At 36.9% G+C, this 15494-nt stretch overlaps 1 pseudogene; it reads left to right on the top strand.

The window, feature by feature from the left end:
• Nucleotides 1–4867: 4867 nt before the first annotated feature.
• LOC108515912 (tyrosine-protein phosphatase non-receptor type 11-like) lies at nt 4868–6460 on the top strand (annotated as a pseudogene).
• The last annotated feature ends 9034 nt before the right edge of the window (nt 6461–15494 follow it).

Genomic DNA, 15494 nt, shown 5'->3' with positions numbered 1-15494 from the left:
AAATATATTATTTTAAAATAATAATATGTATATTTTCTCTATTGATTCTGTTCTCTAGAGAACTCTAAGACACCAACCTTATAGAAAAACATTTAGTTTCTCACCAGCTGTAGATTTATTGTAGATGCATATTATGCTATAAATTTCCCTCTCAACACTTCTTTTCCTTCATTGCACAAAGGTAAATATTTTTTTTTATTTACTTCACAATCTTTACAATATTTGTTTGAAACTACTGTTTGATACATTTATCATTTAAAAGTGCGCTGTTAAATCTTCTAATGTTTGGGGATTTCCCAACTATATTTTATGTGTTTCTAGTTTAATTGTATTGTTTTTGAATACATGATTTGCATAATTTCTATACTTTTAAGTTATTAACATGTGTTTTAAATTATTAATATGTTTCTAACACATTGATAGGCGTTTTACATCCCAGGAAAGAATGTGGTTTCCTTTGTTGAATGTTGCATGCAAACTTGAGAAGAATATATGTGCTGCTGTTGTTGAATGAAGTTGTGTATAAGTATCAATTATATCAAGTTGATTTTTAGTATTCTTCAGGTCAACAATGTCCTTACTGATTTGCTGCTTACTGATATATCACTTGTGAAAAGAAATGTTGAAATTTTATAGCACACTAACTATAATAGTGTATTTCTTTATTTCTTCCTCGGAAAAAATAGAGTACTTTGATTCTTTATTATTAGATTTAGGGTTGTTATATATTATACATTTTTGGATAATTGTTTCCTTTCTCATTATGTCGTGTGGCTCTTTATCTGTAATAAATTTTCTTCTTCTGATGTCTCCTTTCGCCAAAATTAGTTACTTCTCCCTTCTTTGGATTAGTGTTAGCATGACACCTTTTTCACCCTTTTAAAAATTTTAACCTTAGTTTATATGCTTCAAATGAGATTCTTTTTGACAACAAAGAGTTGCATCTCTGTCTTTTAATGATGCATGTAAACTAGTCATTTTAAAGCCATTATTGATATAGGTGATTTACTGTCTACTGTGTGTGTAACTGTTTTCTACTCATTGTGTTTGTTGTTAGTATATTATTCATAGTAATTTTTGAAAATTTTAAGTGGCTTTCCTTAAGGTTCTAATACATTCACTTAACTAATCAAAGCTTATCTTCAAACTACAGTGTATCTATTCATGTTTACTGTAAGTTTCTTAGAATAGTCCTGTTCCATCACTTTTGTCATTGCTGTTAGGCATTTCACTTATCCATATATTATATAAACATATGTAGCAACAAATTGTTATAATTATTTAATTAAACACAAATTTTATATTTTTTCATAAAATAAGAAAAATAAAAAATATTGTTTATCGTAGTCTATTTCTTTTCTCTTGCTCTTTATTTCTAAGTTTCGGGCCTGCATTATTTTTATTCTTCTTGAGGAACTTTTATCATTTATTATAAGGCAGATTTAATGATGATTAATTTCCTCAGTGTTTAATTTTCAGAGGATGTCTTATTTTTCCTTCATTTTGAAAGATAATTTTTCCTGATATCCAATTCTAAGTGGTTTTTTTAATACGTTAAATATTTAACCCTAATCTTTTCTTGCTTATGGACTTATGATAAGTTTGCTGTAATTCCTAATCTTATTCTTCTCTAGGTATTTTCCCTCTTTCATTTCCTCAAGAGTCTTTTTTGACCTTTGGCTGTCTGCAATTTGAAAATAATATGTGTCATTTTGTGAGTGTGTGTGTGTGTGTGTCTATCACGCCTGTTGTCTCTGAGCTTCCTGAGTCTTTGTTTGGGTGTCTATTCTTAATTTTGTAAGGTTCTTGGCCATTGTTCATTGAAGTATCACTTCTGCTACACTACCTCTTTATTCCTCTTTTAGTATTACTATTATGTATTTGTTGAAGATTTTCAAATTGATCCTGGTTTTGGGACATTCAGTTCTATTTTTTGTTGTTGTTATTAGTTTTGTCCTTTGCATTAAGTTTAAGATGATTCAACTGGTCTAATTTTAAGCTCACTAATTTCTTTCCTAGGCCATGTTCAGTCTACTGATTATCTATCAGACAACATTCTTCATTTCTGTTAGTGGTTTTCATTTCTAGCATTACCTTTTGATTTTTTTCTCATAATTTCCTTTACTTAAATTGTCCATCTTTTAAGTTGTCTACTTTTTCTATTGCAGATAACTAACTTCTTATCTGTATCATATCTGAGTCTAGTTTGTTTGCTTTCTTCATTGCTTCTTTTCTTCATGGGCATGACTTATAATAATTTTATTGAAAGGCAGATATTTTGTAATGGGTAATACAATATGTATATTTAATATCATGTCTTAAATATATCTAAGGCATTCCAGGTTTATGTGCTACCAACAAAACACAGTTGTCCCAGACATGTGCCTCTTCCAATGTTCTCTATGTAGGTGAATGACATTATCAGCTATAGAATTGCATATATTCTTATTTGTTTTACCTAGTAAAAAATAAGGTATTTTATAACCTTCCCTCCATCTACACCACAATACCTGCTCATGCAATTATATCGCTTACCTGGAAATCAGCAGTTAACTTTTTGTTTTTCCCATACTAGCCATAGATTACCTCTGCTCCATTTTCCCCATAGCAATCAGAATAATATTTTAAAATCTGAAAATGCCAACAAACACACAAAATATTTTAATTGTTTTCATTCTTTTTTAGACAAAGACAACTGTTAGGCTGGGCACAATGGCTCACGCCTATAATCCCAGAGCTTTGGGAGGCCAAGGCGGGTGGATCACGAGGTCAAGAGATCAAGACCATCCTGGCCAACACGGTGAAACCCCATTTCTACTAAAAATACAAAAATTAGCTGGGCGCTAATGTGGTGGTGTGCGCCTGTAGTGCCAGCTACTCAGGAGGGTGAGTCAGGAGAATCACTTGAATCCGGGAGGTGGAGATTGCAGTGAGCTGAGGTTGCACCATTGCACTACAGCCTGGCAACAGACTCCGTCTCAAAAAAAAAAAAAAAAAAAAGAAAGAAAAGACAACTGTTATCCTGATCAATAAAAACCTAAAACCCTCTCCCTAAGTGTCTCTTCAGCTTTTTTTCATATCATGCATCTTTATTGTATTCTTTGCTCTGTCTTCTCTGACCTTTTACTTTTTGGGGTCTCTGTACTCATTAAGAATGCCCCTGCATATCGCATTACACTTCATGTGCTATTTCCTGTGTCTTGGCTTCTCTATGCTGCCCCACTTTTTATCTGGCTTTTTGATTATTCAACCATTAATGCATTATATTCCATTTTTTGATTTCCACTTTCACTAATCATGATTATGTCAAATCTTACTTCCATAAGCTCTCAAAGAGTTAGTTCCTTTATAGCAGTAATGATGGATACACATTTATAGTGTCTGTTGCGTTTGATTAATGTGCTTCTCTATCTCTGGATTATAAGTACAAAGCAGGCCAAAATCACATCTGTTTTTGTTATCAACACTTACAAAAAATCATAACAACTTTAAGGGTTCAATGGTGTTTTGATAAATATTTATACATTAACTTCCTGCTGAAATTAGTCCCCAGACTTAAACATTTGAAAACTATTTATTGAGCCCCTCCCATACTGTTGTCTCAATACTAGGCATTAAAAATACAATGATGCCTAAAATATACTTATGCATCCTCATGAAACTAGGAGGATCCTCATGAAGCAATGAGTCTAATAGATAGCATAAGTGTTAGGTATTACTTTTTAGTCTCAGAAACATATATTAAAAGGTCTGTAAAACAATAGACTATTCAAAATCTATCTTGTCTGTATTCACCATGTAACCTTTACATTTAAGTGTTATTCAAATATAAAGAAACGAATTATGAAAAAGTAAGACAACTTCCACTTTTGGGGGCATATACATCTTTATAGGAATAATCAGTTGTATCTATTTTATCAGGTACCCCCTGAGTCAACACATAAGTATAAGAAGAAAAAATGCTAGAAAATAAATGCAAAATATTTTAAATAAAAGAAGTTTAATGTACAAAACTAAAATAGAGTGGAAAATAAAGTTTCATTTCCTAAAAATTCTGTTTCTTCTCATAACCAGTTCAGAAAACAAAACAAAACTGAATGTATAGATGTACAAAAGCAATTCTATCAAATGGCAAGAATATCATTTTGAAGTTTGCATCTTTCTAATAGTGGATATCTCAGTTTTACTACTTTGCACTGTTGGTCTTCTTCTGAGAGCCTCTAAAATTTTACTGGAAATTCAGGAAAATCATGTCTATCCTATAATACACCATAATTTTCTTCAGTTGTTCCTATAAGCTAAGAAAAATATAGTGAGATAGTTCAATAACAGAAAACTCATATCTTTCTGATTTTGGATATTACAATTACTATTTTGTATGATTGAATCCCATGCTCAGACCTTCAGCGTTTTATTTGAAACTCATGAAATTATATATAGCTTGTAATGTAGATATTTCTATAACAAGTTATGGAAAACAAAGTGATATAATACAGCGTAGGCTTCTCCAGATGTCCATCCAAAGAAAAATCGTATTGAAATAGAGGCCCAACCAGGCGTGGTGGCTCAAGCCTATAATCCCAGCACTTTGGAAGGCCAAGGAGGGTGGATCACTTTAAGTCAGAAGTTCAAGACCAGCCTGACCAAAAGTGTGAAACTCCATCTCCACTAAAAGTACAAAAATTAGCCAGAGGAGGAGCAAGCTGGAACGGGAAGTGGTTGCATAGTCTCCGGGATCCTGAGGCCTGGAAGAGGGGTCTGTGAATGGCTGACTGGCTTTGCCCCGAGTCAGGTCCCAAGCCGGCCTCCCTTGGGCCAGCCCAATGTGACTGAACCCAGCGGAGCCTGAGCAAGGAGCGGGTCCCTCATGGAGTCAGAGGGCGGGAGGAACATGACATCGCGGGGATGGTTTCACCCAAATATCACTGGTATGGAGGCAGAAAACCTGATGACAAGAGGAGTTGATGGCAGCTTTTTGGCAAGGCCTAGTAAAAGTAACCCTGGAGACTTCACACTTTCCATTGGAAGAAATGGAGCTGTCACCCACATCAAGATTCAGAACACTGGTGATTACTATGACTTGTATGGAGGAGAGAAATTTGCCACTTTGGCTGAGTTGGTCCAGTATTACATGGAACATCATGGACAATTAAAAGAGAAGAATGGAGATGCTGTTGAGCTTAAATATCCTCTGAACTGTGCAGATCCTACCTCTGAAAGGAACTGAAATACGACGTTGGTGGAGGAGAACAGTTTGATTCTTTGACAGATCTTGAGGAACATTATAAGAAGAATCCTATGATGGAAACATTGGGTACAGTGCTACAACTCAAGCAGCCCCTTAACACGACTTGTATAAATGCTTGTATAAATGTTGCAGAGTTTGAGAACTAAGTAAATTAGCTGAGCCATAGACAAAGTCAAACAAGGCTTTGGGAAGAATTTGAGACACTACAACAACAAGAGGGCAAAACTCTCTACAGCTGAAAAGAGGGTCAAAGACAAGAAAACAAAAACAAAAAAGATATGAAAGCATCTTGCCCTTTGATCATACCAGGGTTGTCTTACAAGACAGTGATCTCAATCAGCCTGTTTCAGATTACATCAATACAAATATCATCATGTCTGAATTTGAAACCAAGTGCAACAATTCAAAGTCCAAAAAGAGTTACATTGCCACACAAGGCTGCCTGCAAAACACGGTGAGTAACTTTTGCAGATGGTGTTCCAGGAAAACTCCCAAGTGATTGTCATGACAACAAAAGAAGTGGAGAGAGGAAAGAGTAAATGTGTCAAATACTGGCCTGATGAGTATGCTCTGAAAGAATATGGTGTCATGCATGTTAGGAAGGTCAAAGAAAGCACCCTTCATGACTATACGCTAAGAGAACTTAAACTTTCAAAGGTTGCACAAGGGAACATGGAGAGAATGGTCTGACAATACCGCTTTCAGACCTGTCTGGACCATGGAGTGCCCAGCGACTCCAGGGGCATGCTGGACTTCCTGGAGGAGGAGCATCATAAACAGGAGAGCATCATGGATGCAGGGCCATTTGTGTTGCACTGCAGTTCTGGAATTGGCCGGACAGGGACGTTGATTGTGATTGATACTCTTATTGACATAAGCAGAGAGAAAGGTGTTGACTGTGACATTGATGTTCTCAAAACCATCCAGATGGTGTGGTCTCAGAGGTCAGGGATGGTCCAGACAGAAGCGCAGTACTGATTTATCTATATGGCAGTCCAGCATTATATTGAAACACTACAGCACAGGATTGAAGAGCAGAAAAGCAAGAGGAAAGGGCACAAATATACAAATATTAAGTATTCTCTAGCAGACCAGACAAGTGGAGATCAGAACCCCATCCTGCCTTGTACTCCAACACCACCCTGTGCAGAAATGAGAGAAACAGTGCTAGAGTCTGAAAACGTGATGCAACAGCAGAAAAGTTTCAGATGAGAAAACCTGCCAGAACTTCAGCACAGAAATAGATGTGGACTTTCACCCTCTCCCTAAAAAGATCAAGAACAGATGCAAGAAAGTTTATGTGAAGACAGAATTTGAATTTGGAAGGCTTGCATTGTGGTTGACTACCTCTGATAAGCAAAATTTGAAACCATTTAAAGAACACTGTATTTTAACTTAACAATACCTGCTTCCCAATTACTTATTTCCCCAGATAAGAAGAATCATCTCTATAATGTAGACAACATTATATTTTATAGAATTTGTTTTATCTTGAGGAAGCAGTTAAATTGTGCACTGTATTTTGCCGATGGTGGGGATTCAGAGTCTAGTAATAGGCTTTTTTTTTTCTTCTTTTTACAACCTTAACCAGTTTATTTTTTTGTTTATTTTTTCCTCATTATGGGGGATAAGAAGAAATGATTTGGGAAAATTAAGTAACAACATTCTAGAAAAGTGAGAACAATCTCATTTACCATCGTGTATCCGGTAGTGGGTAATTCATTTTGATGGCTTCTATTTTTGGCCAAATGAGAATTAAGCCAGTCCCTGAGACTGTCAGAAGCTGACTAGGCTACCTTTGTGTTGGCATTAAAGAGTTGTAGAAAAATAATCATGGATATTTATAAATTAAGATAAGAGATGTGGCTTTTTTTTTTCCCAGCCGATGACCAATTATAGTTCAGTTGTTGACTGAGAAGGTTGTGGTGGGAAAATGTTTGCCACATTTTTTTTGCATTTGAGTAATTGTTTTGTACTTAGAAAAAAGGCATCTATGAATGACCAGTGTTTTTGGTTGCCAAATGTTGCTGACAAACTTACCCCAAAACTTCAGTTGCTTAAAGAAACCCCACCCCCAACTGTTCTTCAGTCTGAGCTGGACTCAGCTGGACTGTTCTTCTGCCAGCCTGCAGATGGCCACTCATGTGGTCAGCAGGTCGGCAGAGAGACTGGGATGGCTGGGGTTCTCTCTCTGCCTGAAGTCCTGAGTCTCTCCTTCTCCATATAGTCTCTTTCAGTGGCCTGGCTGGCAGGTAGCCAGACCTGTCACGTGCAGCTCAGAGCTCCCAAGAGCTCAAAAGCAGAAGTGATCAGGCCTTCTGAAGACTTTAATCCAGAATTGTCACCGTGTCCCTTCTACTGCTGTTGATGATGATGATGATGCATGATTTTTTTCTAATCAGAGAGGAGCTGGGTATGCCCTCTTACTTACTAAACAAGTCACAAGGGCCCAGCTCAGATTCAAAGAAAGGTGTTGAGTGAGAGGTCAGTTTATTGGGGGCCACTAGTCAATAGATGGGTCAACAAATGGATAACCAAGGATATCCAAAAGTAGAAGTTTGCTAGTGACCTTGGGAAGGCGAAAGCTGCTTAATAGTAACTGGGGAAAGCTGAAAGCTGAACTGAGAAATGAAGAAGGGCCTTCAGAAGGCTTCCCTGAATGATTCTGCCAAGCCCTTGAAACCATTTTTGGACCAAGCACTTGGGGAAAAAAACTGATCTTGTGAGGAATGGATGGTTTAGAGACCAACATAGGGCTTTTGAAAGGCAGCACCCACCCCACTGGGGCATCCCCCAAACTTTTGGAAATGTGACTCTTTCTTAATGCACTGTTTTTAGTAGCCACACTAAGAAGAAACAGCGAGAAAGAACAGCCCTAACAGGCCTCCAGCCAGGTTGAACGAACTCATTTTTGTTTAAGCCAACTGGTGAGACTGGCTAATGTTCTACCTTAAGTGCCTTCTCCAGAGACATCCCTCTTTGTCTCATACATGTAATCATAATTCAGTGCAGATATTTCAATGAAAATATCATTGGTTGACTTTTGTGACGGTAATAAAAGGCTATGGCATCTTTGCTGTGAAGTTATGGTCTCCTTGGATTCTTCTGACTTTGGCTCCTGAAAGGAAGGCCGAGATCCAGCCCTGGGAGTAGTTCCTTTCTGAGGTTTCTCAGTCCCTTGAGACTCTCAGGTAGTTTGGCTGCCATTCTCACTGACAAAATGTATATCAGCCCCACCCCTACCCCCCCAGTATTCATTGAACTTTGAATTGCTTCAGAACACAGCTGTGGCCTGAAGGTATTTCCCTATTAGGGAAATGTGACTACTGTCTTCTAGTCAAATTTGTAAAGAAAAAGATTTCAGTTCAGTATTTGCAGCAAGAAGCTTGAATCCTGTTCTTTTTATTGCATTGCTACATTGACTTTTTCTCCATTTTGCTTTGGTTTTGTCTTGACTTGACTTTGGCGGTAAAATCTTTCACCAGCACACAAGAGTTTGATTGTACAAATGTATTTCCTGCATTAACATCTCTGCCTGTTGCCTAAGATCAGTTGCTTTTATACTCAGAATGGAAATACCTGATCTTGGCTAGCTTTATTTGTTATAAGATATTGATTTCACTTAGATTTCCCTCCACGAGGTCAACAAACTATCATGTTCTTATGTGAACTTAGGCCAAGGCCAGAGTTATCATAATCCCTAGGTTGCTAAGGCTTATTATGTGTTTGGCAAATGGTGATTGCAGGTTCTCAGATGAGTTTACTTTACATGGGATGGAATCAGGCAAAGAGGCTGGGATGATGGAGAAAGGTCGAGGTGCAGGTTTAAAAAAAAGTTGTGGAAATGAAAGTTCCAAAGAGGTGGTTTCTAAGGAAGTCAGAGAGCCCAGGGCCAGAGCAGTCAGTAATGGGTGAATCAGTTATTTGGAAAGTCAGTGTGACAGACACATGGATGCCGTTCACTTCTAGGTTGCTGGTAGGTATTAAATGTGCACAATATTCCATAGCTCACTGAGGATTTTAAAATTATAAGCATAGGATTTTATATTTTGGGGTGAAAGAGTTATCTGGCACATAGTATTGGGGTTTTTTAAAAAAAGCCAAATTTCACAGTCTTAGTAACTTTTTTTTAAAAAAAAAACTAAAAGGTGCTTCATGTCTAGTGTGTGGGCTTTCTGAAACTTATGGTCATCTCTCTCACTGAAATCAAGGTATTTTCAAATGTGGCTAAATGGGGTTGAGAAAACATGGATAGGACTTTCGTAGTATGTGTGTGCATTATTTAAAAAGCCCAGTTGCTTCGGGTAAACAGTGAAGAAAATGGTCAAGATTATTTTTAGAGGTTATTTTATTGGGGATTTTAAGAACTAATAACATCTTGAGTTATTTTTAATTGAGGGGCGTGTGGAAAGGTTGGCAATTGTGAAGTGTTTTGTTGTAGCCTAGTATCCATAAGAGAAACGTAGGCTATAGACATAACTACAAAGCCAGTGCAGTTTTTGTTCTCTATATGTTGTTGGGGAAATCAAGTTTTGCACATAGCAAGCACATGGCATCCCTGATGTCAGGATGCCTTTGTTAGGATCTGTATTTGCCCTTAATTTTGTTGAAATCTTTTTTCCTTCTTCCTCTTGAAAAGTTCCAAAATATAGTTTATTGTATCTTTCTTCACTAAAAATGTGTTCCTTTTCACTATGGGCAGTCCACACAAGGCAAAACTATTGAACAGTTGGTTTTAGTGTGTCATAAAACTTTGTTTTTTATCAAACTAATTTTGACAAGTTTTCATCCTAAGCCTCAAATCATGTAATTAATAATTTGCCTGTTTATTTATGACCTAATTGTGATTCTCTTATTAATAAAACCTGATGGGAAAAGGATCCTTAATTAAGCTGATGACTAGATCCACAATTAATTTTCCTGCAGTATATGAAGTATTGTACCAGAGTATTAAAAGTTATGTAATATTTATTGATAAATCTATCCTTTAAAAGGAATACATTTTAGGATGTCATCATGTTGATGTGAATCATGTAAATGTTGATAATATGCTGTTTATTATACATTTAGTGTTTCAAGAGAGTCACTTAATTGCCTTTTTGCCCACATATATTATGTAGTCTATTTGCAACTGTTTGTTTAAAAAAAGACATTAAAATAATAGTTTATGTAGAGAAATATTCGTGGATGTTAATTGTCTCTCCACCTGTATTTGTGGGTGTTAGCACAAGTGCTTTGCTAGTTGCAAAGCTGTATTATCAGAGTAAAAGTGTATTTGTAAACTGTATGGGAAATAAAAATCAAGAATAAAATCATTTTCTTACATTAAAAAAAAAATTAGCCAAGCATGGTGGTGGGTGCCTGTAATTCCAGCTACTTGGGAGGCTGAGGCAGGAGAATCACTTGAACCCAGGACGCAGATGTTGCAATGAGCCAAGATCATGCCACTGCACTCCAGCCTGGGCGAACAAAGTGAGACTCCATCTCAAAAATTTTATTTCTTTAACAAGTATTTATTTTTTTATTTATTTTTTTAAGACTAGTAAAGCGCAATAGTGAGGAGGAAAAAAGTAGAACAGAAGTTCCATCTGTGACTGTGAACAATCAGTTGAGATAACGCATTGCCTCTGGACAAGCCTCTTCAAGTATTTAGTGAACACATATTATAAACATATTGAACTAATTTTAAAAATATGTAATTTATATAAACATGTGAATTGCACATACATATACATATACACAGAGCTTATTCTGAACAAATGTGTATGTATGGGCAAGAAACACAATAAAACTGCGAGGACGAAATGGTACACTGCTGGAATATATTACCGTATTGTGCCTACATTGTGGGCTTATGTACGTGATTTCTTATGGAATTTACAATTGAACAAAAGTAAAGGTAAATTTGCCAAATGTGATGCATAAAATTATTGTTCCGTCTCTTCACTCCCTTCTTATAATAAAATGATACACCAACATTTGCCATGTGACTGCAGTGCCTCCAGGAGCGAACACAGATCATCCAGCATATCACATTGACGAAGGCTGCACCAAATGATTCTTGTGACCAATAATAGGATATTAGGAGATGCCATGAGTTTCTGCTTAAAATGTGCTTGTGTAGTTTGTAGTTTAGCTTAGCTCTTATATTTCTTCTACCATCTACCTTGAAAAGAGCATAACCAAGGCTAGTACTAATTCCAGAATGAGGAACTCATGGGGAATATCTAAGCCCATGTTTCTATAAGCAAAAAAAAAAAAAAAAAAAACTTTCTGTAAGCCATTGAGATTTTGAGTTTGTTATGAAGAATTTATTGCAGAATGCTAATAAATACATCAATGGTAGTATCAATATCAGATAATTCTGGAATGAGAAAATTCTGAAATAAGCAATGTGGGAGAAAATTAAACATTGTGAAGGGTAGAGAATGAAAAATAAATCCAGACAATAACACCTCCAGGTCAAACTCGAGATGTAATAAAAATAATTGCTATTTTTTTTAAAGCAAATCACATGCCAGCATAGGTTAAAGTTTCTCCATATATTGGTAAGCAAGTTCTATTTTGATAAATGTTTTCATTGTGCTTTTTTTTCATACTACTCTACCTATCTTATATTTACTACACAGTTTTGATAGTAATATGCAGTATATATATATATTTAAAACCAGTGTGACAAACTTTTAAAAAATGTGTTATTTAATTCATTTATAATTACCCTAATCACTGACATGTGTGTTTAAGCAGACTCTTTTATATTTTATAATTTCTTCACTGTTTCGTCCATTTTTTGGATGTATTATATGTTTTTTAATCAACTTCCATTTTCCTTTTTGAAAATTTGCTAGTTATTATTTTAGTTTTAGTTGATAACTCATTTAAAATGTATAAGATACACTTAGTTTATTAATGGTAAAATAAAATACAGGACTAATACAGGACACAGAGTGTGTGTCCTAGAATATTTCCAGATTTCAGACAATATAGGGGTCTTAGAATTCTTAGAACACCTGTCTCCAGTTATTTCCCCATGCCTTTAGTTTCATTGTAGATATGTGCTTTAGTTAGTGTGCATGCATATATATATAATATGTAATTAATGAGCATAAGTATTATATATAAAGTTCTACAACACATAATTTTTCCTTAGTCAATTTCATTTAATCCACCTTCAAATTTGCCTGTCACATTCTTCCTTCTGCTTTCTTTATCCCTATGGTTCTATCTGTGAGTGTTTTCCAATGCCAAAAAATTCTTCCTGTAGCATTTTCTTTAATCGGGGACTTGCACAGCTGATTTCTTCCAGTTTTGTTTTCAAAATTAACAATTGTCTTCATTTATGAATGACATTTTCACAAGGTATTGAATTCTAGGGTTCTAGGGTGGCACTTCAATGATTTCAGCCCATTGTCTGCTGGCTTCTACTGTTTCTTTGGGGAAGTTTTTTGAAGGCAACATGCTTTTTTCTGGCTTCTCTAATTCTATTTTCTTGCTGCCTTTATAATTCTCCTCTTTGTCTTTGTTTTTGGCAGTTTTACTGCAATATTTCTCTTTCTGTTTTTTTTCTTTGTTTCTTTGATTTGCTTTCAGTGTATGTGTGTGTGTGTGTGTGTGTTATTGTTGTTGTTGCTGTTATTGTGTTGCTGCATGCCTGATTATTTTTGCATGAGACCAAGAAATTAAGTATAAAACAGTGCAAGATAACTTAAAACTCAAATTGCTTTTCATCCAAAATGCTTACTTCAAGAATCAATTAAACAGTATGCAGGTAACCTTAATACGAATGGACATTGACTTGCTTTGGAGCTGGCTTCAGTTACTGTGATTGCTGGCATATTTTCTCTTCACCTAACCTAAGGCATATCCTCTCAGGGTCCCAACTGAAATTTTGGCAGGGGTGGAATCCAGGATCCTTCTCCCAGGTTAGCCTCAAATTCCAGTTGATGTCCTCTTATCAACTCTGTGCAATTGTCCAAAACTGCGGTAAGTTTCTCAGCCTCTCAACCACAGATGACTGCTCAGTTTTTCAGGTCCCCACCCTCCTCAGAGCAAATCCTTGTTGAAAAAGTGGTTCCAAATGTCTGCCTCACATCTCTAGGCTTCTCTGCTGTCCAGGAGAGTGAATGTGTAAGGCTTCCACACTGTAGAAGCACTCTGATAACTACAACATAAGGAGCATCTCAAACTGGACGCTGAAGATTAAGGTGGTGGGTAGAGGATGGGACTAAAGTCTGCAGCTCCCACTTGGTCAGACAGAGCAGCATGTGAAGAATCGCATTGTAAACTTTTGCTCCAAGAACTACCACAGGAACATACTTGGAAAGGTGGAGGGAATCCACAGGCCCTTTGAAGGAACCGGGTCACCCATGCAGGCTACCTGAGATGCCAAAAAACTGAGAGTCTGCTTGCTTTCTCAATGGCGAGGCTGGTGTTCTGAGGCAAATTCTCAGTCCTAGTCAGCAGCTGCCTGGAAATAGACTCGGTGCTGTTAGGGGACCACAGTGGGAGTGCAATTGACCTTTAGGACTGCGGGCTGCAGAGGAGCAGAGTGAAACCAATGACTCCTGGCTTTTCCCCACCTCCCTAATGACCTGTATGAATCAGCAGAGGCAGTCATAATCTCCCTGGGAATATAACTCCATTGAACTGGTAACCATACCCCATCTCCCACAATAGTCACAGCAAGCCCTGCCCAAGGAGAGGCTGAGCTCAGATATACCTATCCCTGCCCCAACCTGGTGAGTCTTTCTCTACCTACCCTGGTAGCCAAAGACAAAGGTCATAATCTCTTGAGAGCTCTATAGCCCTGATCACCATCTGTTATTCCTGAATACTTAACAAGGTGTCCCCAGGGCAAGTTTGCATCCTCCCCATAGGATCACAGCTGATGTACTCTTGGAAGTGCCACCTCCTGACTTGAGGCCAACTAACACAAAGCCAGCACACTAAACAAAAACACAACAAAGGACCATCATAGAGTCCCCTTCACTCCCCTGCTACCTCCACCGAAGCATGTGTTAGTATTCACGGCTACAAGACCTGAAGACTGATCACATCACAAGACTCTTTGCAAACACTCCCCACTACCAGCCTGGAGCCCAGTAGCTCCCCTGAGTGGCTAGACCCAGAAGAGCAAAAACAATTACTACCCAGTTCAGCTCTCAGGAAGCCCCATTTCTATGGGAACAGGGAGAACACCACATCAAGGGAGCACCCTGTGGGACAAAAGAATCTGAATGGCAGCCCTTGAATCCCAGATCTTCCGTCTGACATATTCTGCCCAAATGAGAAGTAACCAGAAAAACAATTCTGGTAATATGACGAAACAAGGTTCTTTGACACCCCCAAAAGATCATGCCAGCTCACCAGCAATGTATCCAAACCAAGAAAATAATCTCTGAATTGCCAGAAAAAGAATTCAGAAAGCCAATTATTAAGCTAGGCAAGGAGACACCAGAGAAAGGTGAAGCCCAACTTAAAGAAATCAAAAACATGATACAGGATATGAAAGGAAAAATTTTCAATGAAATAAATAAAAAACAATCACCACTTCTAGGAATCAAAGATACACTTAGAGAAATGCGAAACACACTGGAAAGTCTTGGCAATAGAATCAAACAAGCAGAAGAAAGAACTTCAGAGTTCACAGACAAGGCTTTCGAATTAACTCAATACATCAAAGACAAAGAAAAAAGAATTTTTAAAAATAAAAGACGTCTCCAAGAAGTTTGGGACTATGTTAATGTCCAAAGCAAGAATAATTGGTGTTCCTGAGGAAGAAGAGAAATTTAAAAGTTTGGAAAACATATTTGAGGGAATAATCAAGAAAAACTTCCCCTACTTTGCTAGCGATCTAGACATCCAAATACGAAAAGCTCAGAGAACACCTGGAAAATTCATAGCAAAAAGATAATCACTTAGGCATGTACTCCTCAGGTTATCTAAAGTTGAGACAAAGGAAAAGCTCTTAAGAGCTGTGAGATAAAAGCATTCGGTAACCTATAAAGGATAACCTGTCAAATTAACAGCAGATTTCTCAGCAGAAACCCTATAAAGTAGAAAGGGTTGGGGTACTATTTTTAACCTCCTCAAAACAATTATCAGCCAAGAATTTTGTATCCAGTGAAACTAAGGCTCATAAATGAAGGAAAGATACAGTCTTTTCCAGAAAATCAATGCTGAGAATATTCAAGCAACGAAGAGCATGATGAATAGAATGACACCTCACATCTCAATACTAACATTG

The sequence above is a fragment of the Rhinopithecus bieti genome, unplaced genomic scaffold, assembly GCF_001698545.2.
Source record: "Rhinopithecus bieti isolate Rb0 unplaced genomic scaffold, ASM169854v2 scaffold_35842, whole genome shotgun sequence".
Classification (NCBI taxonomy): Eukaryota; Metazoa; Chordata; class Mammalia; order Primates; family Cercopithecidae; genus Rhinopithecus; species Rhinopithecus bieti.
Note: the sequence above shows the minus strand (reverse complement) of the source record. Positions and strands in the feature narration are given on the sequence as shown.